This window comes from Petaurus breviceps, unplaced genomic scaffold (assembly GCF_028583685.1).
Source record: "Petaurus breviceps papuanus isolate PSGF00001 unplaced genomic scaffold, PetGlider_PUasm1.0 126, whole genome shotgun sequence".
Lineage (NCBI taxonomy): Eukaryota > Metazoa > Chordata > Mammalia > Diprotodontia > Petauridae > Petaurus > Petaurus breviceps.
In genome coordinates this window covers 16,106,642-16,116,872 of record NW_027185655.1, presented here as the reverse complement: position 1 = coordinate 16,116,872, position 10,231 = coordinate 16,106,642, and the positions used below count along the sequence as shown (strand labels likewise).

Here is a 10,231-nt window from a genome sequence, read left to right as displayed (position 1 = left end):
ACATGTTCATTGTTGAATTGTGTTTTTGTACTATAATATAAGAACATATTCCTAGGAAGAACATAAAGGAAGGAAAGAAACAATTTATTAAGTGCATATTATTATGTGCCAACACTATATTAGATTCTTCATAACTATTACCTCATTTGATTCTCACAACAACCCTGGAGGTAGGTACTATTTTGATCTCCAGTTTACAGTTAAGGAAAGTGAGAGAGGGGGGAAGGGAGAGGGGGGGAGAGATAGAGGGGGAGAGAGACAGAGAGGAAAGAGAGAGACGGAGACAGAGAGACAGGGAGAGAGGGAAAGAGGGGGAGAGAGAGAGACAGAGAGAGAGAGACAGAAACAGGGAGACAGAGACAGAGAGAAAGGGAGAGAGGAAAGACAGAGACAGGGACAGAGAGACAGGGAGAGAGGGAAAGAAGGAGAGAGAGAGAGACAGAGAGACAGAGAGAGAGACATAGAGAGACAGAGAGAGAGAGAGAGAGAGAGAGAGAGAGAGAGAGAGAGAGAGAGAGAGAGAGAGAGAGAGAGAGAGAGAGAGAGAGGTCAACTGGTTTGTTCAGAGTTGCTTAGCTGATAAGTGTCTGAGGCTAAATTCTAACTTCAATCTTTCTAACTGCAAGCTCAGAGCTCCATTCACTCTGCCACCAAGCAGTGGGTCACTATTAAATGGAATATCTTTAAACTTATCTGACTTAATCAAATCTTCAACTGGAGATTTGTGCTTTCAAGTGCCAATCTTTAAATTTCCAAAGCTTTTATGGTGCATTTCATTAATTTTTCTTGATCTTGACTGTAATTCAGTTGAAAGTAATGAAACTTCTTTAGAAATGGCAATCATTGAAGCAAGGCCTTGCTAGAAATTAATTTTATCTAACATCTTTGCCAATCCAGAGTAAAAAGGATGAAAAATAAATTCATAATGCAAGTTGCATATACCATACAGCTCATAAATCACATGTAGCCCATCTTGGTCCCAATATTCAATTTGAATAAATTCAATTTCAAGTTTTTAGTTATAGTTTCTAGCTCATTTTGATTTTTATTATATTGACGATAAATATAATAAACTTTCCTCAGAAATATTTTGAATTAACTTATTTTATTTCAGATATTGAACCATCAAGTGATAATTTTAATAAATGATATAAACAGTGCCAAATGATGATTTAAAGAAAATTTTCTAACACCTTTGTAACAACTCCAGACTTTCTTTTCAAAATTGCATTAGCACCATCAGAACAAAATGTAATTGTTTGCTTTCAAATATTCAATATTAAAGTCACAGTCATTTAAACAGAAAATCATGAATTAAAAGACATTCTTGTGATTGACACTGAGGCTTTAAAGCATCAAATAACATTCCTTTAGAACCTAACTGAACTTCACACCAGAGATAAATCACTTGAAAGGGTAGATGTCTCATCAATTTGATGCCAATTTTGGCATTCTCTTCTATAACATACTTAAAATATCCATTTAAATTTCTTTTAATATGTCCTGGTATCTTTGTGGTATTCTGTCATATATATAAACAATGAGACAATGTCCTGTCTCTATTTCATTTTTCCCTTGTAATTTTACTGCCCCCTTCCTATCAGATAAAGGTCTATTATATTTTACTAAATTTGAAACAGTATTGAAAACATTTACAGTATCATCAATAATTTTCTTATTTAGCTTATGCACTAAATTGGAAATTGAGTCATTAGCCAATTATTTTAACAAATCTTAAATTTTAGTATGAATTTTAGAAATATCACGTTCCCTAGTTTTTTTTTTAACTTGACTCATAGCTTTATTATTGCCATTTGGGATTACTAAATGTCCATTCCTTGGACATGCTTGTCTGCTATTACTCTTAGATGCTGAATAATTGAAGAATCCTCACATCCTTATTTACCTTCTTTTATTGCAAGCTATTTGTAGTGTTATGTAAACATAATTGTCTTTCATTCCAATAATCTGAAGTGTGAGATTATTTATTTCTTCCTTTTATGAACATGATGGTTGTTCCTTTGACAGATGAGGAAATTGCATCCGATTGGCTTTTATACTCCACGATGATAGCAACTATGTGGTACAGTAAAATAGAGCACTAGACCCAGTATTAAGAGGACCTGAGTTCAAATCAAGCCTCATATACTTTCTAGCTCTGTGACATATGGCAAGTCACTTAATCTCTGCCAACCCCAGTTTCCTATCTGTAAAATGAACATAATAGTAGCATCTACCTTCTAGGGTTGTTGTGAGGGTCAAGTGAGATAATATTAAAGTGCCATAAAATCCTAATTATTATTATTTTGTTTCTTTCATGATTTTCTGTATTTTCACCTTCACATTTAAAAATTTTAATAGGTCATTCTGTCATTTGCTATTTTAGGGATAAGAAGTAAAAGAATAGTTTTACATTGCATTAGTAAAATTCATGACATTACTTGAGGGGTTAATGAAAAAATTTCTCTGGACTCTTGTGTTTGTATTTTGAAATTAGTATTTAGCTCTGGTCTTTTCATTAGAAATGCTTGAAAATCTTCTATACCTTTAGAAGTCCATTTCCCCTGAGTATAATCAGTTTTACGGGTAAATTATTCTGGGTTGTAAGACCATATAGACTTTCCTCCCTTTTGGAATGTTGTATTCCAAGATCTCCTCTTATTTATGGTAGAAGTCTCCAGGTCTTGTGTAATTGTGATAGCATTTCTTGGCAACGGTTTCTTTCTAGATAATTTTCTTTGACATGGGTGCTCTGGTTTTTCCTGTGACTTTTCCTTTCTGAGTTCCTTTCAAGAGGTGATTTGTGGAATCTTTTTATCTTTTCTTTGTCTACTATTTCTGATAAGTTTGGGCAGTTTTCATTTACAATTTCTTGAGATGTGGTCTCCAGACTTCTTTTTTAAAATCATGGTTTTCAGGGAGTCCAGTTATTCTCAAATTGTCTCACCTTGAGCTGTTTACCAGGCCAATACCAGAAATTTTATATCTTTTCTTTTTCAATCTTATTGACTTTGTTCTAATATTTTCCCCATTTTCTAGAATCATTGATTTCTTTTTGATCCATTCTAGTTTTCTGTGATTCTATTACTTGGGTAAGGTTTACTACATTCTCTTTAAGCTATTTATTCTCTTTCTGATTTTTTTTTCCAGAGCTTTTGTTTTATTTTTTATCCCTAGTTTCACTTCCTGGTGGTCCTTGTGGAAAGTCCAATTTTTCCCTTTTAGCCTTTGTCTACATCTGTTATAGAGTGACTACCTCCTTTTGAGAGGTGGTAGTCACTTTGAAATTAGTCAGTGTTTTCTTTGATTTATTCATTTCCCCAGTTATGGTTCCTGATTTGAGGCTTTGTGCCAGCTTCCTACCCACTGTTAGAATTTAGATGGTGGTTGGTCCTATTTGATATTTTCTGGGTTATTTGCATTCTTTTGGTTAACTGAAGCTCCTACAGTGAGACTTGACTGAATCTTTGAGTTTCAAAGAGGACTTTGGGGTCCTTTCTGGCATCTCAGGACAGTGTTAGGGAGCTGCCAGGCCTGGACTGTCTAGATTTGAGTGTCTCTCACTGCTCATTGCCATTCACTGGTGTTCTCATGACTTTCCCCCCACCCCCCATTTTTCTGACCAAGCTGGGGCTTTCTGACCCCCCCCCCCGAGCTTTTTCAGGGGATACTTAGACTCTTGTTGCCTGGAAACAAAGAGCCTTGTGGACAACATGTGTCCCTGGCCTGTGTCTGTTCATGCTGGGAGGGTACTCCATACTGGCTTGCTATGGCTTTCTTTCTTATTACCCTCAAGCTCCTGGCTGACCTCTTGCTCCAGTCTGTCATTTAAAGAAAGTTGATGGTGTCATATATAGAGTAATGGGCCTGAAGTCAAGAATAGTCAAGTTCAAATCTGGCCTTAAACACTTACTAGCTGTGTGGGAGTAACTCAGCTTCTGTTTGCCTCAGTTTTTTCATGTAAATTGGGAATAATAATAGGACATAAATCCCACGGATGTTATGAGAATCAAGTGAGAGAATATTTGTAAGAATGCTTGGCATTTTTCTAGCACCCTATAAATGTGCATTCCTTTCCCTTCCCTTTCATGGTAGAAGTTAATTGGTGTAATTTCTTATTGGATTTCTTTGTCATTATTCCATCTGGTGGGAACGGCAAGGTTTTGCTGGAAGATGAATGTGGGAGAGGGTTGTCCTACATTCATTTCAGGCAGGAGTCTTGGCCAGAAGTCTAACAAAGCAGGTACTTAGTAAATGTTTTTTTTTTTTTTTAGTAAAAATTGTGTCAAATTTAATACCACAGTTAGGAGGTTCTTAAATTAGTCTTTTATGGATACCTTTTACATGCAAAATTAAAATGTAAAATTCTCTCTAAGCATTTCTATTTCATTGTATTTGTTTTCAGCTCTTACTGTCATATAGAGTTCTTAATGATATTATGCTACCCAGTTATTTCACATCAGTGCTGCAAAGCAAACACTAATACAGACTTTAAAAGACCATAAAGGCAACTAAACAGGCATTGTATTAATATAAATAAAAACATAATGGATTGATTAATGCACAAGCCAATAATTGATTACATTTTATGAATTGGGGAGTAAAGAGAACTCAAGAAATTGCTAGTTTAGACAAGGTATTGTGCCTTTTGCATGTGGGAGTAGAGGGCAGCACTGTAATTAGAAATTTTTGCAATTTGAACAAATAGCACAGAATGTTCCTGAGGCAAATGGCATGAAATAAAACCCCAAATACTTCTTCTGAGTCCATGGAATGCTGGGCAACAGGCCTACAGACCAGACAGGACCTCACCTGTTGTGCGGCTGATGGCTGGGCAGGGCTGGGATGAAGCAGCTTGAAGTTTTCTATTTTTATTTCTTAAATAGAAGTTAAAAGTCACTGAAAAAAAAAAGAGAGAGAGAACTGTTTCTGCACTGGTGAATTACTTCAAATACTGTCAGCAGTCTCTAAATTTTGACTCTGAGGCAATGCCTCCATCACTTTATCTTAATTACAATGGATGGTATTAATCCCAATTTCTTCCTTTGATCAGAAAAAAAAATTGCTTAGGGGATGACAGTAGGTGATTGAATTTAAGAATCTAGGGAAAGTATCGAAAGGAAAGATCTTGATTAGCTCTAGCAGAGAGTGATTCAGAAATAAGGCACAGCCAAGAAGCAGGATAAGAGAAGGAAGAATTGGCTTGGAATGGCAGACCTGGAGTACAGTATGGTGGATCTTGTTTTGGAGAACCAGAGGATGTGGACAATTTCTCTGATATTGCCCTAATTCTCTTACCACTTCTTTCTCATATTCTAGCATGTGCTATTTAATAGGCATCATTCTCTTCTCCTAAATGTTCTCCATTTCCTTCTTTTTGGCTTCTTCAGAAAAAAAATCCTAAACATTGGAGGGATCTTGGAGTTCATATAGTCTTGCGTAGTCCAATACCTTCATTTTACAGTTGAAGAAAGTGAGGCCAAAGAGGATAAATGATTTGCTGCAAGTTTGTGGCAATATGGGCACTAAAATCCAAATTTCCTGAGTCTCAGGTCAGTGATCTCTCAACTATATTAAATTCTGTCCTTTCATTTGTTTCTCATAGCCCAGAGGTCTGCCCCCAAGAAAAATGTTTCTGCCTCTGGACTCACACAGACCAAGTTCATCCTGAAGGAATCCCAAAGAGAACAGATCAGGATGATTTTCTTATTCTCACTCATTACTTCCACTCTGGAGTTGGGGGGAAATTTTCTAGAACAAAGTATAGGTATGATTCATATCTGGGGTCTGCCCTAAAAGACAATCAAAACTTTTTTCTTCTAGAGAAGGTATTCAATGTACAACATAGATATCAAATATAGTTCAGCTACTTATTTTCTCTATCACAAAAAATGTTTAAGATGCTATGGAATCATAGATTCATAATAACAAATACTTAAAACACAATACAATTGCCCATCATATCTGTTAGATTCCTGGAAGTAAAGGCAATTTTGCAGCACTGTTGAACAGATATTTTGTCTTTACCTCAGATCTGTGCTGTATGAGCAAATCACAAAGCCTTTATCTTCTGGGTACGAAGGCATGGTTCTTTACTTTGGGTTCAGGATGATTCTGTTATGGTTGTCTTCTCTGAGAAACAGGATCCTTGCTGGAATCACATCAGGAGCCCAGGAACTTTCAAAATCATAAGTTAACTACCAAGGTTGGAAATGTCCATTTCTTAGAATCTTGGTTTGGTGACCTGTGCTTAGAGAAAGAAACACAAAGAAGAAAAGATAGGGAGTGACTTAAGGACTAATTTTAAGCTCACATAGAAAAGAATACATATTCAATTCCACTTGCTTGTAGCTGCTATTGCTACAAACAAAATAAATCTCCTTTTCATTGGATATCCAAGAGAGGACTGGCAGGGTCCCAAGCAACATTCTCAAAAGAGAAAACCTTTCTACATTTCTCATAGTCTACTGAGGCAGGAGATTATTCCTGGGTTATTGAGCACTATTATTCATCACTCTGTTGGTAGAAAGTGAAGAAGAATTAAGAGACCTTTTGATGAGAGTGGAAAAGGAGTGTGTAAAGGCTGATTTGAAGCTTAACATTAAAAAAAAACCAACTAAGTTCTTGGCAACTGATTCCATCAATTACTGTCAAACAGAGGGAGAAGAAGTGGAAGCCATGTCAGATTTGATATTCTTAGGCTCAAAGATCACTGCAGATGGTGACTGCAGACATGAAATTAAAAGCTGTTTGCTCCTTGGAAGGAAAGCTAAAACTCAGAGGTATCCATAGGAAAAATTGAGATATATCATCTTACCTACAAAGGTCTACATAGTCAAAGCTATGGTTTGATATGCATGGCTGTGAGAGTTGAATTATAAGGAAAGCTGAGTGCCACAGAATTGACATTTTCCAATTGCAGTGCTGGAGAAGACTTTTGAGAGTCACTTGGATAGCAAGTGGGTCAAATCAGTCAATATTAAAAAAAATTAATACAGATTATTCACTGGAAGGTCAAATACTGAAGCTGAAGCTTAAATACATTGGCCACACAGTGAGAAAATGAGATTCATTGGAAAAAACATTGATGTTGGGAAAGATTGAAGGCGAAAGGAAAAGGGAATGGTAAAGAATGAGATGGATAGATGTCATGAAAACAATGGACAGAAACCTGGACAGACTTTGAGAGATGGTGGACAATATAAGGGCCTGGTGTGCTATGGTCTATGGGGTCACAAAAAGCTGGACACAACTGAATGACTAAATAACAATCATACGTATCACAGCTCCTCATTCATGAAGACCAAGGGACCAACTATGCTGGCCAAGTATGTTCCTTTAGCAAGATGTCAGGTCACATGTCCCACAATGGAAGGAGCCATAGCGAATACTCAGCTCCGTGAGAAGCAAACTAATCTAATACCCACTGCAGAATATATATATATATATTCATGTTAACAGATCACCCTGGCCCCACCCCCTGCCTGAAGTAAGGGCATTTCATCCCTCCCCTAGGTTTCCGTGGTGCCTTTAGGGGGATCTAGGCTTTCTGCCTATGTTTCCTCAAAGGTAGGAAGTGGTCCCTTTGCACCTGAGTTCCATTTGGCAACTAACAATTGAATTCACTTTTACCAAGGAATATTTACTTCAAAAGGCATAGTCACAATAGTACAAACTTGCTCCCCAAATTCATGAGAGGCATAATCCCTTTCCTTTGCACCACCTTAGCCTCTGGGGAGGGGAAGGGAATTAGGTTCATAGTTTAGATTGATTCCTGTAAAACACAGTCCCAATTCCAAATCAAAAACCCTTCTCGGGTTAAAGTTTCAGTCTACTGGACTGGCTGACTGCACCATTCCTCTTACAATCCTGGCTCCTAGATTATCATGGCCTGAACTCTTGGGTTTGGTGGGGACGACTTCCATCAGCTGAAACCAATGGAGACAAACCACGTAGAAGAGAAAACAAATGCTGCTAGACATGTTCCTCAGAACTAGGGGTAAGAGAGGAAGGGCAGAGGGAGGAAGGCCTTCCTCTCTCACAAGTTCAGTTCATAGTACCCATTCTGTGAGTGAGCTGTCACTCTGGACATGGCAGATAAGAGTAGCTGAAAAGAAAGTAGCAGAAAGTGTGTGTGTGTGGTGGGGGGAAGTGACAGGCTGAATCTTGACAGTTTTAAGGACACAGGAAGGCAACCAAAGGAAGTCACATCCACCCATGTGGTAGGGGATACAGACATCTCCATGTTAGGCAATCAGGACATGTTCCAAAGGTCCCTCAGGATACTTCTATGTTAGAAGAACTGGACATCCCCAAACAAGCCTTGGTCAGTTACCCTTGCATATTGCTTCATTTCAACTTTTATGCTTTTGTTTTGTGTTATTATTTCACTAATACTTAGTAAATATTTGTTGACTGATTGACTAATATTCAGTATAACTTGTGTTATTAACTCCTTCAAATTCCTTGAAATCTAAGATTTCATATTGCATTCCTTTTCACACCCTATAGAGCCTAAATGGTATTATATCAATTCAAGTCAACAAGCATTTATTAAGCATCTATGGTACTAAGAGCTGGGGATAGATACAAAGAAAAGAGAAAATAGTCCCAGTTATCAACAAGATCATGATATAAATCAAAGAGACAATATCTAAACAACTATTTATGACCAAGACACACACATATACTTAATATGCATATTAAACATATATATGGATTATCACCTGTGTGTGAGTGTGTATGACTGGCGATAATCTCAGAAAGCACTAACGTTAAGGGGGACTAGGAAAGGCTTCTTTCAGAAGCTTGTTAGCTAAAATGTGAAGGAAGACAAGGAAGTCAGAAGGTGGAGATGAGGAGAGAGGGAATTCCAAATGGAGTATAGTTGGGGAAAGTACCCAGAGTCCGGCGGAGTCAAGATGGTGGAGTAGAAGCACGACCTCCCCACAGCTCCAGCTTCCACCTTCCCCAATGCATGTAAAAAGGGGACTCTAAACAAACTTTGGAGCTGCAGAACCCACAAAATGGCACAGAGAAGCTAACCTCCCGCTGAGGACAGCACGGAAGGCCGGCAGGAACTGGCTAGCACAGCGCTCTGGGAGCTGAGCCCAGCCCCACACCAAGGCTTTAGCCGCAGGGCAGGCCTGACCAGCTGGAGGGACTCCAGATCAGCAGCAGCTGTGGCCATTTCCAGATTTATCAACACAGATGCGAAGGACAAAGTGAGAGGTCAGTGCAGTCTGGACTTTGGGACCCAGTAAGTGAGAGTGTTTGCCTTTTGGCCCTGGGGCGAGAAGCCTCTGTGACACCAGCACAGCCAGCACCACATGGCAGCTTCAGCTCCTGGCCTGCAGAGTGTAGGGGGACCAAGCACCAGTCTGAGGGGTAATCACTCTTGCTTTAACCTTCTTGGATCTGGATTGCAGTCTAGGGTGGAGGTCCTGGGGTGTGTGTCCAGCTTGCCAGAGCATGTAGAGGCTTCAGAGAGGGCACCCATTTAATACCTCTGGCAGCTGAGAAAACTCCAGCATTTGGGATGAAAGCTCCCCTGTCTGGTGGCAGAGTCCTACTGTGGCAAAAAGCCCAGGGGTCAAGTGACTGAGGGGGTGACACGACCAGGCAAAGGAAACAAAGCAGACAGAAGATTCCAACATTAGACTCCTATTTTGGGGACAAAAGGGATCAAAGCATGGAACAGGAGGAAGACAGTGAAGTCAGAACTCCTGCATCAAAAGCTTCAATGGAAAATACGAGCTGGCTACAGGCCATAGAGGACCTTAAGAAGCAGATAAAAAAAGTGGAGGAAAAAATTGGGAAGACAAATGAGAACAATGCAAGAAAATTACAAAATTAGAGTCAACAGCCTGACTGAGGAAAATAATACCTTAAAAAACAGACTAACTCAAATGGCAAAAGAGGCTCAAAAAGGCAATGAGAAGAAGAATGCCTTAAAAAACCAAATTTGCCAGATGTAAAAAAAGAATCTCAAAAGCTCACTGAGGAGAATCATTCCTTCAGAATTAGATTGGAGCGAATAGAAGCTAACTACTTTATGAGAAATCAAGATGCTGTTAAACAGATCCAAACAAATGAAAGAATAGAAGGCAATGTGAAATATCTCATGGGAAAAACCTCTGACATGGAAAATAGATCCAGGAGAGATAATTTAAAAATTATTGGACTACCTGAAAGCCATGATCAAAGAAAGAACCTAGAAATCATCCTCCAA

General features: G+C 38.5%; 2 pseudogenes; both read right to left on the bottom strand.

The window, feature by feature from the left end:
• Positions 1 to 562: 562 nt before the first annotated feature.
• On the bottom strand, positions 563 to 1,311 carry LOC138169172 (E3 SUMO-protein ligase KIAA1586-like; annotated as a pseudogene).
• A 171-nt stretch (positions 1,312 to 1,482) lies between these two features.
• Positions 1,483 to 2,043, bottom strand: LOC138169166 (E3 SUMO-protein ligase KIAA1586-like; annotated as a pseudogene).
• Positions 2,044 to 10,231: the final 8,188 nt, after the last annotated feature.